An 11,491-nucleotide genomic window follows, 5' to 3' on the forward strand; every position below is an offset into this window, starting at 1 on the left:
AAATAACTAACTCTAAGTGGAATTGGATGAAGAGATAAAACCAAAACCTACTGCCGTCAAGTTGATTCCAACTTATGGTAACCCCATGTGTTACAGTGTACCATTGCTCCCTGAGTATCTAGCTTGAGTTTGTGCCATTCCATGAGGTAAGGAACCTGAAGGAGGAGACCTGAAGGGGACAATTTAAAGTTGTCTTGATATGTGCAACTGGATGCCCCTATGAGACATCCAGGTGAAGATGTAGAGTATATGTGTGGAATTTAAATCTGCAGCTCGAAGTAGAGATCTGGCCTGAAGATGAAATCAAACCTAAATTTTAAGACAATGAGTAATGTGACTTGTTCATAAGAATTAACCTCTAAACTTTAGAGAAAACTCGAGCAGAAGCAAAGGGAGCCTAATTTTTGCTATGTGTGAGACGCTTCACAGAGATTATTTAATCCTTACACCCTGTATCAATCAGGATTCTCCACTGAAACAGAACAAATAAATATATATTTTGGACATGTTATCAGGAAGGACCAGCCCCTGGAGAAAGACGTTATGGTTTGGTAAAGTAGAGGGTCAGCAAAAAAGAGAAAGATCCTCAATGAGATGGATTGACACAGTGGCTACAACAACGGGCTCAAACATAGTAACTATGGTGACAACGGCGCAGAACCAGGCAGTGTTTCATTCTGTTGTACATAGGATCTATGAGTCAGAATCGACTTGGTGGCACACAACAACATAATTATATATCTTTTTTTTTTTTCCTTTTTAACCAGTTATAGTCAAGATGATTCAGACTCATGGCAACCCCATGTGTGTAAGAGTACAACTATGTTTCATAGAGTTTTCAGAAGTAGAGTGCCAATCCTTTCATCCCAGATGACTCTGGTGGACTTGAGCCTCCAAATATTCACTTAGCAGCCAAGCACTTAACTGTCATATAAAGGTACACACACATGTACATGGAGATGTAGAGAGATAGTGATATATAAAGAGATTAACTCATGTGTTTATGAGGGCTGGCAAGTCTGAAATTGGTAGAGCAGTCTGGCAGGATGGAAACTCAGGCAGTAATTGTTGCAGTCAGAAATCCTTCTTCTCCAAGAAACCTCAGTTTTTTTGCTCTTAAAGCCTTCAACTGACTGGATAAGGCCCACCCGCATTATCAAGAGTAATCTCCGTTACTTAAAGTCAACTAACTGATTGTAACGTAGTGTTGATCACCTCTAGAAAATGCCTTCACAGCAACATCCAGACTAGGGTTTGACCAAACAACTGGGCATTGTAACCTAGCCAATTTGACACATAAAATTAACCATCACATGCCCTGTGAAAATGGTATTATAAACCCATTTTTCATATGAGAAAATGGAGGGTGAAATACCAAGCTCTACCTCAGGCAGTGGGTTTTTTTTTTTTTTTTTTTTTTTTTGGTACCTCAGACTAATTAAATCGGAATCTCTGTGGATAATTCCGATGATCACGGAGGTCAAGAACAACTGTGTAGATTACTTAAAAGTGGTCCCACAAACCATATAAAATGAACAAAAAGAAAAAGGATTAGAGGAAGCCAGAGACCATGCGGCCCATGCAGCAAATGTTGGAGATACATGTCCCAGATTCTGCCTCCAGCTCCCCATTATCAACACCCTTCCTGGGAATTTCCCGACCAATCATTTATTCATTCAGTCACTAAGTCATTATTGTGAGCCTACTGTGTGCCAAATAATAGTCATTCATTCATTTATAAAGGAGCCCTGGTGGTGCAGTGGTTAAATCTATCAACTGCTAACCAAAAGGTCGGCGGTTCGAAACCACTAGAGGCTCTGAGGCAAAAAGACGTGGCAGTCTGCTGTCACAGAGATTTACACCCTTGGAAATCCTATGGGGTCACTACCAGTCAGAATCAACTCTATGGCAGTGGGTGGGTAATGGTGATAACTACTATGAAGACAAATGAAATGGAATAAGGAGTTGGAGAGTGCTGGGGCCGGGGTGGGAAGGGTGTGGAGAGGAGGAGGGACACTGTTTTATAGAAGGTGATCCAGGGAGACCTTGCTGGTTTGAGCAGAAAGAGTGCGGGAGCAGCTATATCTGGGGGGAAGGTTGTTCCAGGCAATAGAAACAAGTGCAGAGGAAACAGCAAATGCAAAGATTCTGAGACACAGTATGTATGTTATGTTTAAGGGGCAGCAAGGCATCCTCTGTGCCTGGAGTGCAGTCAAGAAGAGGAGCATGGTAGCAGGTGCAGTCAGGGGTTCCGAAGGGGCAGGTCCTGAAGTTTGTGGGTCATTGTAAGTTCCTGGACTTTCGCTCTGGGTGAGATGGAGGCCACTGAAAGGATGAGTGGAGAAGGGCCCCACTCTGACTTAGGTTTCAGTGGAATTACCATGGAGAACTGACTGGAGGGAGAAGGTAAGAGTGGAAGCAAGAAGACCAGTAAAGACACAGTAATCCAGGTGAGAGGGGATGGTGGCTTAGACCAGTGCAACTGGTGAGAGGGGTTTAGACTCTGGATACATTTGTTTAAGAAGAAAGCTGAAAAATAGGATTTGCTAATGGATTGAATGTAGGATTTGAGAGACAAAGTTAAAGATGCTGTCAGGGTTTTTGGGTGGAGGAATGGGAAGAATGGAGTTGCCGTTTGCTAAAATAGAAGAACTATGAGAAGAAAGTCAGGAGATTGTAAGAGATCAGCCAGCGAGTATTTCCAGGTCTAACTAGTGTTTCAGGTCAAATTTATTGCTGAGTAGTATTCCATTGTATGCACGTATCACAATTAGTTTTGCCATTCTCTTGATCAACTTTTGGGTTATTTCCAGTTTGGACTATTATAAATAAAGCTGTTACGAACAGTCCTATACAAGTCTTTCTACGGACGTATGAGCATCCTTTCAAGGGAATAGTTACAAATGTTGAGTTTGCCTGGTCCTTAAACCAAGCAGCATCAGCAAGATCATAGCCTCATCCCCAGAAGAGTAGTCAGTGCCCCCCGCCAAAAAAAAAATTCAACTGCCATCAAGCCAATTCTGACTCATAATGACCCCATAGGACAGAGTAGAACTGCCCCATAGGTTTTCCAAGGCTGTAAATCTTTAAGGAAGCAGAACCCCACATTTTTCCCCCAAGTCAATGCCCAGGTGTCTCGAAACAATATCTCAGCTGTCAGCCTTCCAGTGTTGCAGAAAGCCTGTCTCCCAGCAAACCCAACGAAGCCAGATTAAGGAAGCCAGAATGATGCAACATATAATTTTTTAAAAAATTATAAAATAATTCTGCTAGGGGCGGAACCAGAATGAGGAATCAAAATACCAGTAGCAGCTCCTCTAAAAGTAAAGAAAGATAAATTAAAACATATGTATTCATTCATTTCAGGGAAAAAAATTGAGCACTAAGGGCTAAGAACATAGTACTAGCCTGGGATACAAGCAACCTGTTGACAACCTAGTTGAGAGATGGCCATGTTCACATGTATATGTTTACAATTTGGTATTTTTAAGTGCTATGATCATGCTATTCACTGACTGTCACAGCAGCAAAAAGGAGAGACCCTTAAGTCTATGTGGTGGGTGTGGATTCAGGAAGGTTTCTGAGAGGATGGAGTGTCCTAGTTAAATCAAACACCAGGTTCAAAGCCCAGAGAGGCAGGAACTCGTGGGCATGTCTGAGGAACAGCTAGGACCCGATGAGTATTCAAGTGTAGCAGACCGCAGCCTTCTCAGAGACACAAACTAAAGGCGCCAGAAACAGGGAAACCTTGAAACATTACCATGTGTTTATAGAGAAAAGGCATTCAAATAGGGGCCAATCGATAAGGTGCTCTAAAAAAGACACAAACATCAAACTGAAATTCTTTCAATTCCTCCAAATTGTCTCCTCCCGTAACCCCCCAAGTAGTTCTCTCTATTGGAATATCCTTTCCTTCCTTTCCTATTGCCCCTCCTAAAATTCTTTGTAGAGTGCCTGTTGATCCTTTGGAGCTCTGGTGGAGCAGTGGTTAAGAGTTCACCTGCTAGCCAAAAGGTCTGCCGTTTGAATCCACCAGCCACTCCTTGGAAACCGTAAGGGGCAGTTCTACTCTGTCCTAAGGGTTACTATGAGTTGGAATCGACAGGATGGCAACGGGGTTGTTTTTTTCTTTTATGGATCCTTTGGGAGTAACTGAGCAGTACAGCCGATTAAGGGCTCTGCTACTAACTGAAAGATTGGTGATTCGGGTCCACTCAGGGGCATCTCAGTAGAAAGCAGACCTGGTGGTCTGCTTCCAAAAAGTTCAGAACCTTGAAAATCCTATGGAGTGTAGCTCTACTCTGCACACACGGAGTTGCCACGAGGCGGAATCAACTCGACAGCAACTGGTTGGATTTTTTTTTTCTTGGTTTATTTTTCCTTTACAGTTCACCTTAAGTCACTTCCTCCAAAAATCTTCCCTGAACTCTCCCGGTCTCCGCTACCCTCAAACTTCTTTGATGCTTCTGCTTTGTACAGATATAGCCCCTCAGACTCTCCTAACTGTAGCTTTATATATTGCCACAATTATTTATTTAATTACCTGTCTCCCCTGAGAGACAACACAGTGATAAACCCAGGAGTGTTATTATACCCGTTTTACAGATACAGAATCTGAGTCACATTGTAGAGTAAGGCTTCAGTCCCTCATCTATAAAATGGGATTAATAACAGTGCCTACCTTAGAGAGCTGTAAAGAGGACTGAATAAGTTCATACGGACAATGAGGAACTAGGTGAACTACTGGGCAGTAAAATGAAACAAATTATTAATATGCTCAGCAAAATGGATGAGTCTCACTGACATTATGCTGTGAGAGTACTCTGACAGAAAATAAAATAAACGTATTATTTGTAGTAGTTTCCCATTGTTGCTGTAACAAATTACCACACACTTAGTGATTTAAAACAACACAACCTTGTTATCTTACAGTTTTGTAGGTTAGAAGTTCAACTTGGGTCTTGCTGGCTAAAATCAAGGTATCAGCATGGCTGCTGTGTCCCTTCTGGAGACTCTAGGGGAGAGTCCATTTCCTTGACTTTTCCAGCTTCTAGAGGCTGCCCATATTTCTTGGTTCGTGGCCACCATCCTCCATTTTCAAGGACAACAACATAGCACCTCTGACCCTGGTTCCAACACCGCATCGTTTTCCCTTACCCATTTCTTCTGCCTCCCTCGTCCACTTTTAAAGATCTTTGTAATTCCATTGATCACATCTGATGACCCAGGATAATGTCTGTATTTTAAAGTCAACTGATTAGCAACCTTAATTCCAACCGCAAGGCTAATTCCTTTTTGCCTAACATGTGTAACTTGACATATACGTGAAACAACAGCAACAACAAAAAACCAACCCAGTTACCCTCAAGTTGACTTCAACTGATGCGGATATCATATTTGCCAGAGTACAGCTGTAATCCACAGAATTTCCTTTTTTTTTTAATAATTTTTATTGTGCTTTAATTGAAAGTTTACAAATCAAGTCAGTCTCTCACACAAAAACGTATATACACCTTGCTACATACTCCCAGGAAAACCTAGTGGCATAATGGTTAAGTGCCACCGCTGCTAACCAAAGGGCAGCAGCTGAAATCCTTCAGGTGCTCCTTGGAAACTCTATGGGGCAGTTCTACTCTGTCCTATACGGTCGCTTTGAGTCGGAACCGACTCAACGGCACTGGGTTTGGCTTTTTTTGGTACACACTTCCGATTACTCTTCCCCTAATGAGACAGCCCACTCCCTCCCTCCACTCTCTCTTTTCGTGTCCATTTTGCTAGCTTCTAACCCCCTCTACCTTCTCATCTCCCCTCCAGGCAGGAGATGCCAACATAGTATCAAGGGTCCACCTGATCCAAGAAGCTCACTCCTCACCAAGCATCCCTCTCCAGCCCATCGTCCAGTCCAATCCATGTCTGAAGAGTTGACTTCGGGAATGGTTCCTGTCCTGGGGCAACAGAAGGTCTGGGGGCCATGACCACCAGGGTCCTTCCAGTCTCAGTCAGACCATTAAGTCTGGTCTTTTTATGAGAATTTGGGGTCTGCATCCCACTGCTCTCCTGCTCCCTCAGGGGTTCTCTGTTGTGTTCCCTGTCAGGGCAGTCATCGGTTGTAGCCAGGCACCGTCTAGTTCTTCTGGTCTCAGGATGATGTAGTCTCTGGTTCATGTGGCCCTTTCTATCTCTTGGGCTTGTAATTACCTTGTGTCCTTGGTGTTCTTCATTCTCCTTTGATCCAGGTGTGTTGAGACCAATTGATGCATCTTAGATGGCCGCTTGCTAGCGTTTAAGACCCTACACGCCCTTCTCCAAGGTGGGATGCAGAATGTTTTCTAATAGATTTTATTATGCCAATTGACTTAGATGTCCCCTGAAACCATGGTCCCCAATCCCTGCCCCTGCTACGCTGGCCTTCAAAGCATTCAGTTTATTCAGGAAACTTCTTTGCTTTTGGTTTAGTCCAATTGTGCTGACCTCCCCTGTATTGTGTGTTGTCTATTCCCTTCACCTAAAGTAGTTCTTATCTACTATCTAATTAGTGAATACCCCTCTCCCACCCTCTCTCCCTCCCCTCTCTCGTAACCACAAAAGAATGTTTTCTTTTCAGTTTAAACTATTTCTCAAGTTCTTATAATAGTGGCCTTATACAATATTTGTCCTTTGGCAACTGACTAATTTCACTCAGCATAGTGCCTTCCAGGTTCCTCCATGTTATGAAATGTTTCACAGATGCCCCACTGTTCTCTATCGATGCCTAGTAGTCCACTGTGTGAATATACCGTAATGTATTTATCCGTTCATCCGTTGATAGGCATCTTGGTTGCTTCCCTCTTTTTGCTGTTGTTAACAGTGCTGCAGTGAACATGGGTGTGCGTATATCTGTTCAGATCCACAGAATTTTCAATGGAGGTTTTTTTGTTTGTTTTTTAAGTAGATCACCAGGTCTTTCTCCTGAGGCACCTCTGAGTGGACTCAAACCTCCAAACTTAGTTAGCAGCTGAGCCTGTTAAATGTTTGCACCACCCAGTGACTTCAGCATATACCTAGACTCTAGGAATTGATATGGACATGTTTAGGGGGTCAGTATTCTGCCTACTATACTGTGATTTCATTTATATGAAGTTCTAGAAAAGGCAAAATCATCTATTGATAAAAAAAAAAAAGAAGAAAGAAAAGAGAAGTGAGTGCCTTTAGGTTGCATGCAGATCGACTAGGAGGAAGCATGAGAGAACTTTCTGGGGCACTGGAAAAGCAAAAGCAGGGGCTGTTATAATTTATATTGTTTTCCTGGTTTCCTTTTCCAAGTTCTTTTTGTTATTGTATAGAAATTCCACTGATTTCTGTATGTTGATCTTGTATCCTGCTTCTCTGCTGAATCTTTCTATTAGTTCCAGTGGTTTTCTTGTGAAATTTTTGTGGTTCTCTTCATGTATACTTTTATATCATCTGCAAATAGGGATAGCTCTCTTCCTTGGCTGCCCTTACTTTTTTTTTTTTTTTTTTTTTGCCTTATTGCTCTAGGTAGGACTTCTAGAATAATGTTAAGTAGGAGTGGTCATAAAGGGCATCCTTGTCTAGTTCTTGTTCTCAGGGATGATAAAGGGCATCTTTGTCTTGTTCTTGTTCTCAGGGGAAATGCTTTCAGCCTCTCTTCTTTGAGAATTATGTTGGCTGTTGGTTTTGTATAAAAAATCCTTTGCCGTCCATCCAATTCCAACTCATAGTGACCCTATAGGACAGAGTAGAACTGCCCCATAGGGTTTCTAAAGAGCAGTTGGTGGATTCAAACTGTCAACCTTTTGGTTGGCAGCCACAGCTCTTAACCACTGTGACATCAGAGCCCCAGTTTTGTAGGTTTTATTCTTGTCAGGTGCCGTAAAACTCATAGCGACCCATGCACAACAGGATGAAACACTGCCCAGTCCTGCGCCATTCTCACAATTGTTGCTATGCTTGAGCCCATTGTTGCAGCCACTGTGTCAATCCATCTCATACAGGGTCTTCCTCTTCTTTGCTGACCCTCTACTTTACCAAGCATGATGTCCTTCTCCAGGGACCGATCCCTCCTGACAACATGTCCAAAGTACACAGTCTCGCCATCCTTGCTTTCAAGGAACATTCTGGCTGTACTTCTTCCAAGACAGATTTGTTCATTCTTTTGTCAATCCATAGTATATTCGATATTTTTTGCCAACACCACAAGTTAAAGGCATCAACTCTTCTTTGGCCTTCCTTATTCATTGTCCAGCTTTCACATGCATGTGAGGCAACCAAAAAAGCCATGGCTTGGGTCAGGTGCACCTTAGTCCTCAAGGTGACATCCTTGCTTTCTAACAATTTAAAGAGATCTTTTGTGGCAGATTTGCACAATGCAATGTGTCTTTTGATTTCTTGACTGTTGCTTCCATGAGTGTTGATTGTGGATCCAAGTAAAATGAAATCCTTGACAACTTCAGTCTTTTCTCCATTTATCATGATGTTGCTTATTGGTCCAGTTGTAAGGATTTTTGTTTTCTTTATGTTGAGATGTAACCCATACTGAAACCTGTGGTCTTTGATCTTCATCAGAAAGTGCTTCAAGTCCTCTTCACTTTCAGCAAGCAAGGTTGTGTCATCTGCATAACGCAGGTTGTTAATGAGTCTTCTTCAAATCCTGATGCCCTGTTCTTCTTTATATAGTCCAGCTTTTCAGGTTGTTTGCTCAGTTTGCAGGTTGAATAGGTATGGTGAAAGGATACGACGCTGATGCACACCTTTCATGCCTTTAAACCACGCAGTATCCACTTGTTCTGTTCAAATGACTGCCTCTTGGTACATGTAGAGATTCCTCATAAGCACAATTAACTGTTCCAGAATTCCCATTCTCTGCAATGTTATACATAATTTGTTATGATCTGCGCGGTCGAATGCCTTTGCATAGTCAATAAAACACAGGTAAACATCTTCCTGGTATTCTCTGCTTTCGGCCAACGTCCATCTGACATCAGCAATGACATCCCTGGTTCCACATCCTCTTCTATATCCGGCTTGAACTTCTGGCAGTTCCCTGTTGATATACTGCTGCAGCTGCTTTTGAATGATCTTTGGCAAAATTTTGCTTGCATGTGATATTAATGATATTGTGTGATAATTTCTGCATCTGGTTGGATCATTTTTCTCGGCAAAAGGCATAAATATGGATCTTTTCCAGTTGGCTGGCCAGGTAACTCTCTTCTAAATTTCTTGGCAAATACAAGTGAGCACTTCCAGTACTACATCTGTTTGTTGAAACATCTCAGTTGGTATTCCGTCAATTCCTGGAGCCTTGTTTTTCACCAATGTCTTCAGTGCAACTTGGACTTCTTCCTTTAGTACCATTGGTTCCTGATCATATATTGCCTCCTGAAATAGTTGAACGCTGACCAATTCTTTTTGGTATAGTGATGCTGTGTATTCTGTCCATCTTCTTTTGATGCTTCCTGTGTCATTTAATATTTTCCCCCATGGAATCCTTCAGTATTGCAACTTGAGGCTTGAATTCTTCAGTTCTTTCAGCTTGAAAAATGGTAAGCACATTCTTCCTGTTTGTTTTTGCATCTCCAGCTCTTTGCACATGTCATTATAATACTTGGTCTTCTCCAGCTGCCCTTCGAAATCTTCTGTTCAGTTCTTTTATTTCATCATTGTTTTCCTTTTGCTTTAGCTACTCGATGTTCAAAAGCAAGTTTCAGTCTCTTCTGACATCCATTTAGGTCTTTTCTTTCTCTCCTGTCTTTTTAATGACCTCTTGTTTTCTTCATGTATGATGTCCTTTATGTCATTCCACAACTTGTCTGGTCTTAGATCATTAGTGTTCAATGTGTCAAATCTATTCTTGAGATGGTCTCTAAACTCAGGTGGGATATACTCAACGTCGTACTTTGGCTCTCATGGACTTGTTCTAATTTTCTTCATTTTCAACTTGAACTTGCATATGAGTAATTGGTGGTCTGATCTGTAGTTGGCCCCTGGCCTTGTTCTGACTGATATTGAGCTTTTCCATCATCTCTTTCCACAAATGTAGTCAATTTGATTTCCATGTATTCCATCTGGTGAGGTCCCTTGTAGAGTTAACATTTATGTTGGTGAAAAAAGGTATTTGCAATGAAGAAGTCATTGGTCTTGAAAAATTCACACATGCAATCTCCAGCATGGTTTCTATCACCAAGGCCACATTTTCCAACTACCAATCCTTCTTTATTTCCAACTTCTGCATCCCAATCACCAGTAATTATCTGCAACCTGACTGCATGTTTGATCAATTTCAGGCTGTAGAAGTTGGTAAAAATCTTCAATTTCTTCATCTTTGGCCTTAGTGGTTGGTGCATAAACTTGAATAATAGTTGCATTAACTGGTCTTCCTTGTACGAGTATGGATATTATCCTATCACTGACAGTGTTGTTCTTCAGAATAGATCTTGAAGTGTTCTTCTTGATGATGAATGCAATGCCATTCCCTTCAAGTTGTCATTCCCGGCATAGTAAGCCATATGATCGTCCAATTCAGAATGACCAATACCAGTCCATTTCAGCTCACTAATGCCTAGGATATTGATCTTTATGCATTCATTTCATTTTTTACTATTTCTGATTTTCCTAGATTCATACTTCGTACATTCCATGTTCCGATTATTAATGGATGTTTGCCGCTGTTTCTTTTCATTTCGAGTTGTACCACATCAGCAAATGAAGGTCCCAAAAGCTTGTCTCCATCTACCTTGTTTAAGTTGACTCTACTTTGTGGAGGCAGCTCTTCCCCAGTTGTATTTTGAGTGCCTTCCAATCTGAGGGGCTCATCTTCTGACACTATATCAGACAATGTTCCGCTGCCATTCATAAGGTTTTTACCGGCTAATTCTTTTCAGAAGTAGACTGCTGGGTCCTTCTTCCTGGTCTGTCTTAGTCTGGAAGCTCAGGTGAAACCTGAGTGGGTGATTCATGGGTGACCCTGCTGGTATTTGAATACTGGTGGCATAGCTTCCGTCATCACAACAACACATGAGCCCCCAGAGTACGACAAACTGACAGATATGTGGGGAGATGCTCTTGGAGAGCCCTAAATATTAGTCTTTTAAATTCCATATCAGGTAGTTCCAATGCCTTTTCTTTTACTGAAAGTTTGTCTGATAATTTTTGTCGCTTGCTGGAGCCACCTTGTTCTGCTTTTTTATGTTTCAATATTGTCTTCTGTCTTCGAGACATTAAGTTATTACTTTATTTATTGATTGATTTTATGTTCGTTTGTTTCATCCTGCTTTTGTTTTGTTCTGATATGTCAGTGCAGACAGGCCAGTGGTGCTTTGCTGCTTGCTTGTCTGTGGGCAGATGGCTCTCACTACCTCATCCGGGTGGGCAGGCCAGCAGCAGGCAGGGAAAGCCTGCTTCACTGTACATTGGCTTGGTGAGGCGGCTGCGGGCAAACTGGATGGATTCTCTCTGCCTCTTGATGTTGGTTCAGCAGTGTGGGAGTGTTCAC

This window comes from Elephas maximus, chromosome 4, assembly GCF_024166365.1.
Source record: "Elephas maximus indicus isolate mEleMax1 chromosome 4, mEleMax1 primary haplotype, whole genome shotgun sequence".
Lineage (NCBI taxonomy): Eukaryota > Metazoa > Chordata > Mammalia > Proboscidea > Elephantidae > Elephas > Elephas maximus.